Source organism: Agelaius phoeniceus, chromosome 3, assembly GCF_051311805.1.
Source record: "Agelaius phoeniceus isolate bAgePho1 chromosome 3, bAgePho1.hap1, whole genome shotgun sequence".
In the NCBI taxonomy this organism is placed as follows: Eukaryota; Metazoa; Chordata; class Aves; order Passeriformes; family Icteridae; genus Agelaius; species Agelaius phoeniceus.
The window spans coordinates 13,943,970-13,956,850 of NC_135267.1; the positions used below are offsets into that span (position 1 = coordinate 13,943,970).

Sequence of the window (12,881 nt, forward strand, 5' to 3'; positions counted from 1 at the left end):
ATATAAAAGGAGTTTAAAGGACATGTCCAAGAACAGTTCAAATAAATGAAAAGAGTGCAGATTGCTGGTGTTTGGAATTGTCCAAAATAGAAGTAGAAACAGAAGAAAGTAGAAATCATCTCCCTCCTCAGGAGTGCCCTGAGACAGGAACACAGATAGATAAGAATCTATTTCACAGAGATTGGAATTATGCAGAAATATAGTCTTCCATCATTGTCCATACTATGTCCATTGTACATACTTCCCTTTACTGGAAGAGAAATTTTATCTCATGGATTATAATTCTTCCATGCACACAGCACAACATGTGAGTGCAACAAGTTGAAAAAATGCAAATCTGTGTAACTATTTCATTTTGTAGGACTGTATTGGTTGATCTGAGGTAAGAGACTGAATTTTTTTTTTTTTGTTATGTGTGATAATACATCTCAGAGCAGCATGTCTGTGATCATCTTACAGAAGAGCAAAAATTCTTTTCTCTTTCTCAGCCTCCATTAGGATGCTCAATTACTAGGAGATGTTTGCATTCTCTCTGTATCCTGGATGTATCTCTTGCATCCTCTTGGAGTCAAGAAAATAAATCTGTGCCTCTATTCATTAGAAAAAAGTTCCTTAAGGTGTAGAATGGGAGAATTCAAACAAGTATTAAAAGTTCCACGCTGGATTGAAATTTTCATTATTCTTTGGGATTTGAGAAAACTTTTAGGGACATCTCCTATAATTTATAGAACTAATAAAACACTAATTAAGATGTATATAGCTATAGTTTGGGAAGGCTAGCAGCAGGACTTACATAAGCAAAACAGGACTTACATAAGCAAAAATAAAATAAGTTAGGAGGAAAAGAATAATTCATGCTTTACATAGCAGCAACTGTAGTCTCCTATGGCACTAAGTAGTACACATTCTACAAGATGTAATCCATTATGCAGAGTTAAAATTTAATTCACCTTTCAAGACAGGTCCACACAAAGAGATAAACTCATTCAACCACGTTTTCTGTACACAGGAAAGTGACAAAAAATTTTGCTCAGCCAAACCACGGAGGACATCCTTTAAATGTGAGATTACATTACATAAAACATATAAAACATCTGGAAAATATTATACAATACTTTGATTCTATTTATGAACTGTTTTGTCATAGATGGTACAAATATTGTGTAGCAGCAATAAATCTTTCCGTTTATTTCTTGCAGTTATTTCCAAATAAGCACAGTACATGAGATAAAAATTTGTTTTATTACAACAAGATCTTTGACATGATACTTTCCAGTTACAGTGAACCAAAGACACTTTTCTCTTAGACAATTCTCACCTGAAGCAAATGAACAAATAAGAAACAAATGTAAATTTTTTTTATAGGTGAGACAACGTCATGTATCTTTCAATATGAAATACAGAATATCCTAAACAGTTTGGGATTAAATTATGTTGCAGTTTATGGTTGTTTGATTGGCCTTGCCTTAGTCTTCCACCAGTTTTAGTCATAACTCCATGGAGACAAATTATTCCTCTCTGCTTCATTTCATAATTCCTGAATATTGGGAACAAGTTGTTTAAATATTATTAAATTCCTTCAGCATATTCTGTCAGTAGTTAGTCCTTGCAAACTAATATAATCACACTCTTGAAGAGACCAGCACCTTGATTAAAGATGTAGATTTTTCTGGAAATGCCACTTTAATTATATTAATGAAAGATAACTACAACAGTCTCAACTCTGACTTTCTTACATAGAAGATTAAGTTCCTGAAAGAGATGACCAATTAGAACAGTAGGCTATTCAAATGAGATGAAAAATTACAAAAAATATTGTTATTCTTGAAAATAATTTGTATATTGATTTGTATATTGACTATTCCATTACACTCCAGAAACACTAATTTTTCAGAGTTTAATTAGAAGTCTCAATTCTTAACTCCATAAAGCATACAGGAAGACCATGAGTCTCATAACCAATTAATTTATTCTGTTAGCTTCTTGAAAATAAATAGCAAGCAGGAATTACTTGCAGCAGCTCTGTCAGGACACCTCCTTAAAAAAAATCTGTAAAAGAATTCTGTGGTCTTTTTTCTTCTCCTTTGTAAAGGAGGAAAATTTTCTACATGCATGCTAAAGTAAACAGGACTTCCTATTTGGAGGATTTTCCTGGAATAATTTCAGTTTCCTAGCGCTGTCAAGAATCAAAAAGTAGGAAGCTATTTTCTGGGACATTATTTGAAATAACCAATCCACACTGAAGGGAAATCCTAAACTTCCATGGGCGCCCACCCAAGCAGCTGCATCACTCCTCTCTACAGGTGGACAAGGGAGAAAAAATATAACAAATAGTTTGTGGGCTGAATTAAGGACAAGGAGAGATCACTCAACAGTTGTCATGTCATAACATTAAAACCAGACTCAACTTGGGAAAATCAGTTTAATTTATTAACAAATCAGAGTAAGACAATGAGAAATAAACCCAAATCTCAAAGACACTTTGCTATCACCCTTCCCTCCTTCCCAGGCCTGAATTCACTCCTAAATTCTCTACCTCCTTTCCTGCAGTAGCAGAGTAGAATGAGAGTTGCAGTCAGTTCATTCACTGCCCAGCCTCCTCAGTGGGAGGACTTGTAACACCCCTCCCCTGCTTCTGAGTGAGGTCCCTCTCACATGAGAAAGTCCTCCACAAATAACTTGTGTGAGACCTCATGAAAGGGCTGCAGCTCTTCGTGACTTTCTCCAGGACAGGCCCTCTCCATGGAGCGTGTCTCTTCAGGAAGAGGCAGCTCCAGTGTGGGTCCCCTATGGGGTCACAAGTCCTTCTAATCTGCTCATCACAGATGGGCTCCTCTCTTCATGGGCCACACATCCTGCCAGGAGCCTGCTCCAGCATGGGCCTCCCTTGGGATCCTCCTTCAGGTACATCCAGCTACTCTGGCACGGGGTGGATCGTGCCTTTGGTCCTCTGTGGGATGTAGGGCCACTCTTCCCTCACCACGGTCTGCACCAGGGACTGCAGGGGAATCTGCTCCAGTGCCTGAAGCACCCCATCCCCTCCTTTTACACTGACCTTAATGTCTGCAGAGCTGTTTTTCCCACATTCTGACTCCTCTCTTGGGCTGCAGTTGCACAGGTCTTTTACCCTCCTTCTTAAATCTGTTCTCCCAGATGTGCTGCCACCATCACTGACAGGCATGGGCTTGGCCTTGGCCAGCAACGGGTCCATCTTGGAACAGCTGGCGCTGGCTTAGATGGACGTGAAGAAAACTTCTATCAGCTCCTCATAGAAGCCACTCCTATAGCCCCTCCAACAACCAACCCCCATGACCATCCCACCCACCGCTGGACATGGAATCTGGCCATGGAAACCAAATAAAACTTCCAGCACTTCTCTTTTCAGAATGACAATGTTACAGATAGGTAAAGAAATATTGTCTGCAACAGAACTGTCTTGTGAAGCAAAGATCTAGAAACAAGCAGCTGAGGACATAAAGACTATTTGAAAAAAAAAAAACAAAAACAACCAGTGTATAAAATCAAACAACACAAAAAAAACCCCTTTTGATTTATTTTATATTTATACTGCAGGTATTTAATCATGCTTATTTTCAGTGAAACAATCAACTTTTAGCAATATCACATTTCCCTTCAAGCAACATTCACAATAATATTTCACTTTTTCTTTGGACAATTATTTCCTTAGTTTTTCAACAAAGTAGTTGCAGTGGGAGATCTACCATCCATGGAGAATTTCAAAGTGATTCACCCAGCTGAATCGAAGCTATTATTTTATGCTTGATAATGACCTTGCTTAATTACAGCTGAAAGCACAACCTGACTTCACAAAGCAAGCTGGTAAAAAAGCAAAATATCAGCTGTCTACCACACCACCTGGTATCCTCAATCCTTCTAAGGCAGTCCTTTAATCTGGGGAATAGTAAAGAGTCAGTACTTGCTGCTTTAGCTTCTAACTTCCTTCTATCCAGAAACAGCCAAGTTTGTCATTTCTTATAATACCAAATTTCCCTGTGGTACTTGGTGCAGCAAAACCTCCAGTGCTGCTGTCCTGCCTCCCAGAGATGACAAGGACAAATTAACATGCCCTTCCAGTCAAGCTGAACTCCTTGGCTACCTGGCTGTTGCCAAGGAAATGTCCCCTCTTAGCTAGTACCTCACATCTGGAGGACAGTGGGGCTCAGTGGCACTTCCAGCCTAGTCCAAAGCCATAGGAGGCTGACGGGGGGAATGGCTGATGGCAGCAGGAGAGGCTGAGCGCTGTACATCCGCTCTGTTAAGCGTAAATAGCACCACCTTGTGTTCCCGGCAGCACCGCCTGCAAGGCTGCCCTACTGTAAATCACTCCTGTACACTCCTTTCTGTAGTAATTAAAACAACGCTCTTTGCTGTGCCCCTGGGTTAATACAATTTGTTTTATTCACAGCCTTAGTCATTTGCCTCCCTGCAGCACACTGCTATATTATGTCTATCCAGCAGTGTTGAGGGAGCAAGTAGAGTACATTTCAAGGTGTACATAAATCCAGTTCAGGTTATTTCAAATGAAATAATAAGGTAAGTGCTATGTGCTTGACTCCCATAGGGAAAACTCATAGGAAGATAAAGAAAGGAAAATCAAAGCTTTTCTTCAGGTTCCTTCATTTAAAAAAATGAGGAGAGGGAGAAATACAAAGAGGAAAATAAAGAACTAGGCACACTGGAAATGCCATGAAGGACAGGGCTATGGTCACCAGGGGAATTCCAATCTCTGTTTTGAAAGTGGGTACCAGTATCATACCCTTCTTTCCAAGATGATTGAAGTAAAAAAATCCACTTAAAAATATTGACACATCAAAATCAGAGGAAATCTCTAAAGAACTCTAAAAGAACCTGTCTTAGAAACCAAATATTACAGAAAAAGACACAACCAAATAGTCCAGCTCATCTAATGAAGGGAAATAATAGAAAAAGTACATTTAATTGTGATATCCTCTCAGCTTCTGAGAATTTCCCATTTACAGATTTTCCTATGTATTTTATGGTCCAAATATAGACATAACAGATCTTACAAGTATTTCTAGTAGTTTACACAATTTCCTGTGGAAATTAATTCTATCTCAAGGGTTTGGACTTGGCTTTCAGTGATGTAATTTGATGGTCACTTTCTCTTTTAGTCAAAGAGGCAGAAAGCAGTCACTCCCTGTCATGCTCCTTCATGCCACTGATGATTTCTATAGAATTTCTAGTGACCTCTTTCCAAGCTGAAAAGTCTCAGCCTGTTTCATTGTTCACCATCAAGAAACTGTCATTAAAGACCTTTGGCCAACTTTGCTGATCACTAATTTATACAGCTGCTTCGTGGGCTTTTCTGGTTGGTTCTCTATTCCTTTCCTAATAATTTGTAACATTTGATTTGAAGTTCGAATGCTACCAAGACCTGAGCTATTTTCACACAATCATTTGTCATGACTCCAAGCACTTTGTGTTTGTCAGCATAGTGTTCATTATTTTATACAAGAAAATAGTTCTCTTCTTCCCCACACCTATAACTTTACATTTACACTGAATACCATCTGCCATTGACAAGTCATTTAGTCCTTCTGAGATATTTTACAGGAGTCTCTCAACTTTAGTACACTGAGAAACCTTGTTTATTCTGATTTGATTTGAGTAAAATAAGTTTCTGTGTGAACTCTTAAACAATGGAGTTTGAAGTGGGCACTGAAGTCAATAGGGAAGATAAGAACCAGCTGAAAAAGGAGCTGTAGTAGTCATAAACCATTAAAAGTAGTGCAAGAGGCCATATTTGGAACTGAGATGCCCCAGCTTATCCCTTTTTTTTTGATTCATTTTATGTTCCAAATACTTATGCACTGCAGTCTAGAAAATATTTAACTGGTGCTCTGTATCCTGGGAATGACTTGTTAGATTTTAATCTGAATATTGACAAGATCTTAGTGATAGCATTGCAATGAATTCATATGTTTTGTCTCAGTAAGATCAAAAACCTTCAGTAATCAAGAAGCAAAAAGTATCTCTAGCATGACAACCATTCTGAAAAAAAAGAAAAAAAAAAGAAAAGAAAAAAGTAATAATTTGATGAAGGCTGTATTCTGCATATTGTTCAAATTCTCCCTGGAGTTCCATCTGAACTTTTTTGGGGTGGAATACTGCCCCATGGTAATTCATCCTATGAATAGAATGGCATGGTTACAAGTATTGGAAGTGGTCTCTGGATCATTCAATTTAATCTATCATTTTCGCATCTCCAAATTATTTTATTTTTCTACTTTCAGCCCCTGTGAATAATCTTTGTAACCCAGTGCATTTGTGAGCATGATAATGATAGTTATAAAATAATTTACTATATGATGAACTAGTTTATTCCCTGTTGTTTGTTTATGAAGAATAAAGCATCTAAGGAAGTAATTAAACAGATGTTTATTGACATGAGTTTTACCACTTTGGAGGAATGTGAGTAATGAGGTTTAACTCAGAAGGGTATTCACTAATAGCAGTAGAAAGTTCTAAATCTAGATCAATAGGGACCTAGAAGCTTTAGGAGCAAGTGTTGCATTGTGCTTACATCATCTTCATTTATTTAGTGAAAACACTTTTGTGCTAAAGGGACAGCATCACCTTACTGCCTTGAAAAAAAATGATGGAAAACAACCATAACTAACATCAAGAAGTCATTTCTTCCCAGGCAGCACGGGGAGAATTACCTGTCACCTATGACTCATCATCTGCTATATCTTTTCAAACAGATCCTCTTTGTTACTGACTAATTGGAAGAACAATAGTGGGCATGCAAAATATTCTGAGCAAGATAATGAAAACCCTGGATTCTTATTGTTCTATTAAAGATGTAGCAATTCATCACTTAGCATCATTAGTGGCTGATAACTGGAACTGTGTCTATAATACCCATTCAGCATTTTATTGTGCTTCAGTCAACATAAAGCATAGGTTAACTGTAATAGCTGTCTGTATTAAAATTTAGACACTGCCTGTTGAAACTGGATAGTAATTTGGTGATTATTCATATTTTTAAACATTCTACATTACACTAATTTATTATGCAAAATTAAATTAGTGTGCATGGAGCATATGGATTTTTTCCATTTTTTATACTTATTTGTGGCAGTGATAAATGGCAGATAATTTATAACACTAAAGTTTAATAATTAAAATTACTTTTATTATTCTGTTTACTAGTTTCTTCTTTCTGCAGTCTCTTGTAATTTTGCCACATGATTAGCAACAAATTTTGCACAGCAGCACCTTCTAATAGAACACAGCATGGACAATTTTCCATGCAGATTCAATCTCCGTCTATATTCCACTAATCCCTTGATTGTTCCTGGGGAAAATAATCAGATCCCTGTGGTGTTCCTGATGCAATGAGCATTTGTAAAGATAATAACAAGATTCAGTGCATCAAAGAACTCAGAAAATGCATCTGTTCTTTGGCGTAACTGAAAAGGGCCACACAAGGAGTCTGGTCAATTATTCTCTGAAGATTAATTAATACAGCTTCACTTGTGGACTGTTTCTTCTTGTAGTGGAAATATGGTGGTGTGGTGGGTTAATCTTGCCTGGCTAACAGGTGCCCAGCAAGCTGCTCTCTCACACTCCATACTCAGCATAAGATGGGGATAAAATAAGATGAAAAATCTTGTGGGTTGAGATAAGGATGGAGAGATCACTCAGCAATTGCCATCATAAGCAAAACATCTTGACTTGGGGAAGATCAGTTTAATTCATTGTCTATTACTAACAAATTAAGATAGTGAGAAAAGAAAACAAAACTAAATATACAACTCCTTTTTCCAGGCTCAACTTTAATCTTGACTCTTCTACCTCCTTCACTGCAAGTGGTGCAGGGGGAGAGGGAATGGAGGTTTTTCTCAGTTCATGTCAATCTCTGTTGCTCCTTTCTCCCTGCTCCAGCATGGTCCGTTCCCACAGGCTGCAGTTCCTTGAACTGCTCCAGCATGGGTAGGATGCAATCCTTCAGGAATGGATTGCTCCAGGAGGGGTTCTCTATGGGCTTCAGTTCCCACCAGAAACTCTGCTCCACCATGGATTCTCCAAGGGTTGCAGCTTTCTTCAGGCTACAATCACCTGTTCCAGCATGGAGTCCTCCATGGGATGAGGTGTGGGTATCTGTTCTACTGTGGTCCTCTGTGGACTGTACAGGGGATAACCTGCTTTGCCATGGTCTGCTCCATGGGCTGCAGGAGAATCTCTGCTCCCACTCCTTCCTACGTTACCTTGGTATCCCCAGTTGTTCCTCAGAGTTTTTATGCAGCATTTTTTACCCTTTCTTAAATAAGAAAGTGTAAAATATAATAATGACATCTCTGGTATCATTGACCAGCTCAGCCTTGGGCAGTGGAGCATCTCTTGGAGCCATCTGTAACTGAATCTGTTCAGTATAGGGGCAGCTCCTGGCCTCTTCTCTGAGAAGCCATCCCTGCAGCCCTCTGCTGCCAAAATCTTGCCATATAAACCCAAGTGTCAAACTAGCCAGCTAGCCAGAGACACCTCAGTTGAAAAGAAACAAATATCTTTTCACAGAATGCTTACTTGACCTTCACTGGGACCCAGCTGACCTTTCAGCAGATGCAGCTGACGTGATTGCCAATTAAAGACCTGGAGCAATGAGCTCTATTCAAGTCTAGATGATCAGCTCAAGTTTTTTGTTATCTATAGCTGTCATCATAGAAAAGAAGCACTTGACTAGGGATCTCCCATCTGGTTTTACTGCTGAATAAAACTCGATTATTGGAATTTATCTGTTCATCTGGGTACATTTACCAGAAGTAGTCCACAGCAAGGTGCTTCTTAGTCTTGCTCTGAAACGAATAAACAAGCAGAGCAAAGGAAGGAAGGAATTCCCTGCTTCCCATGGGCAGGTGGGTGTTCAGCCACCCCCAGGAGAGCAGGGCCCCATCACACCTCAGGGTGACTTGGGAACACAAACGCCATCGCTGAAAATGTCCTGCCCTTCCTCCTGCTTCCCCTGCCTTCTATACCCAGCATGATGTCACACGGGCTGCAATGTCCCTTTGGTCAGTTGGGGTCACCTGTCCCAGCTGTGTCTCCTCCCCACCTCCCAAGCTCCTCCAGCCTCCCCATCAGCCTGGCAGTACAAAATTCAGAAAAAGCCTTGGCTCTGTGCAAGTCCTGCTCAGCAAAAACAAAAACATCTCCACAGCATCATTGCTTTATTTAGCACAGATCCAAAACACAGCCCCATGCAAGTCACTGTGAAGAAAATTAAGTGGACCCCAGCTGAAACCAGCACAATGTGGTAACACCACAAATAAGAAAGAGCCCCTGACACCTTATCTTATTTCATTATGTTCACCAAAAAGAAAGCATTCTGATATTAGCCCTCTTTATTATCTGCCCAAAGCATAAAAAGAGAAACATCCCTAAGGAAGTACCCTGTCTGCCATGAGCAACATCAGTCTGAATGTTTCACCTTGGCCATCTAAAAAGTTTATTAATTAGAAACAAAAAATATGTTTTATTTTTCTCTCTTAAAAAATTAACAGCTTCCTTTTTCTCTTTTAAGTGATGAAAATGGTACAAATGTACAAAAGGTTGATGTAATGCAGATTTACATGATTCTGCTAAAGATATTTTACATGTATGTGCTTGTTAAATTAAAAGTAAATTGCACAATGTTGAAATATAGGATTTTCTTTTACAGTATAATTAAACTCAGATATCAAATATTTGTATGAAGTATATTAGAAACACAAGTAGAAATTGAAATGTGTAGCATTCCCTATAAAGTATCTTACCAAAATGTGCTTTGCAAACTATCAGTATTTTAAGTAAGTGCAAATAAGATTGTCATTTTTTCATCTGGAAAATTAGGTATTGTCCTGACAATGGTAAAATAATTTGAAATTCCAACTGAACATACGGTAAAGGCAAATTACAAATAACTTTATCTTTTCTAAAGAAAGGTGAAATGATAATAGATTTCTGTGCTCTGTTAAGGGGTTTTTGTGTGTCAAGATGCTAAGTCACAATGACTAAAAAAACTGAATGTTTTAGTGATTCTTTAAGTACACAAGTAACGCATGGCATTAATTTAAAATATAAATTTAGATTTTTTTTCAGTACATTTGCATCTCACATGGAGAAAGGTGCTTAAAAACTCAAATTTAAAATGTCTTTTTACATATCCTCAGGAACACCTTCCTTGATTTGGAATGTTCTGTGATGGTATGTCAGCTTCATTTCAATACTGTGTGAAAAAGCAGCATGTGAAATGTATACTTGAAAAAACATTGTTAAGTCAGCATTATGGTTTTCTTACAAATTGCAGCTCAGTAATAGCAGTACTACCACTTAGAATTTGAAGGTTCTTTGTGAACAACTTTTTGTAATATTGAATTTTCATGAAAACTCTGGCATTAGCAAGTGAAAGAAAGGTGACACTGCATGCTGTCTCTTGCATAAACTACAATATCAATGATCTCTACTTTGCTTAGTTGTGGATTCTCTGAGAGCATACATCACATTGTTTTGTTCACAAAATTTATTTCCTAATTCTCCTTGCCCCAGCATTCATGCTTTTTGTGCATTAGAATAACACCAGTAAAAGGAAGGAAGTCATGGTGCTCTTTAAAAGCAATAAACTGAATTTAAAATCTTTGTGATAGTTATAATAAAACACATATATGATATTGCTTTAAGACTTTCAAATACACATTAAAATGGAAACATCTCACACAGTTTAAAGAGCTACTTCTGTTTCAATTTGGCATGGTGAACTCAACTAATGCTGTTATAATGAATCAGTACCAAGGTGGGCTGAAACATAAATTGCATACAGAAAATATTGAAGATAATGAAACAGAAATTCTGTTTCCAAAAATTATGACTGTGCATACTACTGGAGAAAATGGAAGCCCTGAGTGAAAATCTTAGATTAAAATATAGCCATACATCTTCCAGAGACATGGCTCAATAGCATACTGACAGTTTTACACACTATATGTCACAGCGGTCTCATTCTACATTTTCCTCTATAAAGTTCACCAAGGAAAACAAACTGTTTATCACCTCTTCAAAAATTGTTTTACTTGTTCAAAGAAGCAGAGTCTAAAACTGGCACAGTGCTGGTTTCTCTCATAGGTATGTGTCTAGTTTCTGCTCTTGAAAATAAAATACACAAGAATATATTGTGGATTTAACCCACATATGAGTATTTTAGAGCTTTTGACTGTCATTCAGGAAACAGCATCCTGTGCTTATATACCACATGTGTTAATGCTGATGTTTTACTCTTAAAACATTGATATGAATTAAGAGTACAAATCCATTAGGAAGTGGCAAATGGGGTGTACAACTATTTTATACTATTTTGACAAGATTCCAAAAACAAAAAGTATTTTATTATACAACTATATGAATTAGGGTACAAAATAAAGCAGTACTCATAAATAATACAGATCTGGATGATATATGGTAGTGATAACACTGAGAGCTCTGAGATGGCTTAAAATGCCTTTCTCGTATTAGTTACCATAAGGCCACAGAAACATTTCCTTGTGTGAGAGATAAGCAATTTTCTGTTGAAATATACTATATTTTGACATCAGATAGTCCCAGAACACCCATAAGGAAAAGGAATGTTGTTTCCTCCTTAAAAAAAAAAAAAAAAAGCCATAGGAAAAGAAAAAAGAGGCAACAGAAATGTAAATGATGGTATCTTAGCAGAGGAAAATGGAAATTATACAACAGCAGTTTTCCATCAGTGCAAAACCAGAATTCTATTTCTGTTCATGATATTCCTTTGGGTTTAATTTTTAAAATCTTTGTTGAAATTTTAAACATTACATTGAAGCTGGTTTTTTTTTTCAGATATGCAGCACTGAAGAATTCCTAAAATGCACAGTACAACATTGGGAAGTAACAGCAGAGGAAGGTAAGTACAAGAATTGTTTAAGGAAATAATGACGCACAATATGAACATTTTAGCTCTGCAGTAGCCTGAAGATCAGATCAGCTATAGACTACAGGAGGCATTGCTGTACAGATGGCAATGAGGCAGGCAGCCATTCATTAGATGTGGGACTTATTCAATCTTTACTCCAAAGAGGCTTCTTCTTGAGACCCTACATGTGGCTGTTTTTTAGGTAAAGTTGTTGAACTTGCATGTGATATGGTATATGAGCTTTTAACTCATAAACCTCTCATTTTTCAGCATGAGGAAAATATGTCTAGCTGAGAAAGTAGACATTGTTCAGAAGCAACAATCACTATCGAAGAGGAAACAAACAAAAGGTAGGGAGGTTGTTGTTTCCTGATGGCTGGTGTGTGTCCAGTGTATTTGTAAAATGGCATTTTTGCTATTGCCTAACTTGTCCATGAGGTTCTGTGATGACTTATAATGTCATATATTTAAGGAAAGAATGTTAACAAATACCAATAAATTATCTTTGCTCATTGACCTCCCAAATTAAGTAAAAGGTTGCTCACATTGTTTAAGTGCTCTGTACCTCCAGAGCAAGAATCCAGCCCCAACTGGACCACTCAGTTTGAGTGTATTAGATGTCTAGGTGTCCAGAATCCTTTTACAATAAACAGCTATAAAATCAACAATGTGTATATGACAAATATGAAGAACTAAAAGGACACAGTACAAGAATAAATATTACTTTGGTTTCTATCTAGAACTTTGCTGTATGATTGTAGACTGTGTATTAAGGTATCACTGCTCATTTAATTTTCAGAATCTGAGGGGTTTGTTGCTGTAGTTGTGGTTTCTTTCCTGAACATAGTATTTAATTGTGCAGTGATTATTCTTGAAAGACTGAGAGAGACAGGCTGCCCACAAAGTGAGAAATTTAAATTCTTAAACATTTTTTGCC

General features: G+C 37.5%; 1 long non-coding RNA gene across 1 annotated transcript in view; it reads left to right on the forward strand.

Moving 5' to 3' along the window:
- The window catches only part of LOC143693756 (uncharacterized), a 42,835-nt gene extending 30,555 nt beyond the window's left edge, over window positions 1–12,280 (forward strand). Inside the window, exons 2-3 of the long non-coding RNA XR_013181693.1 lie at window positions 11,872–11,935; window positions 12,215–12,280. This is a non-coding gene — a long non-coding RNA (uncharacterized LOC143693756). The remainder of the gene's footprint in view (window positions 1–11,871; window positions 11,936–12,214) is intronic.
- Window positions 12,281–12,881: the final 601 nt, after the last annotated feature.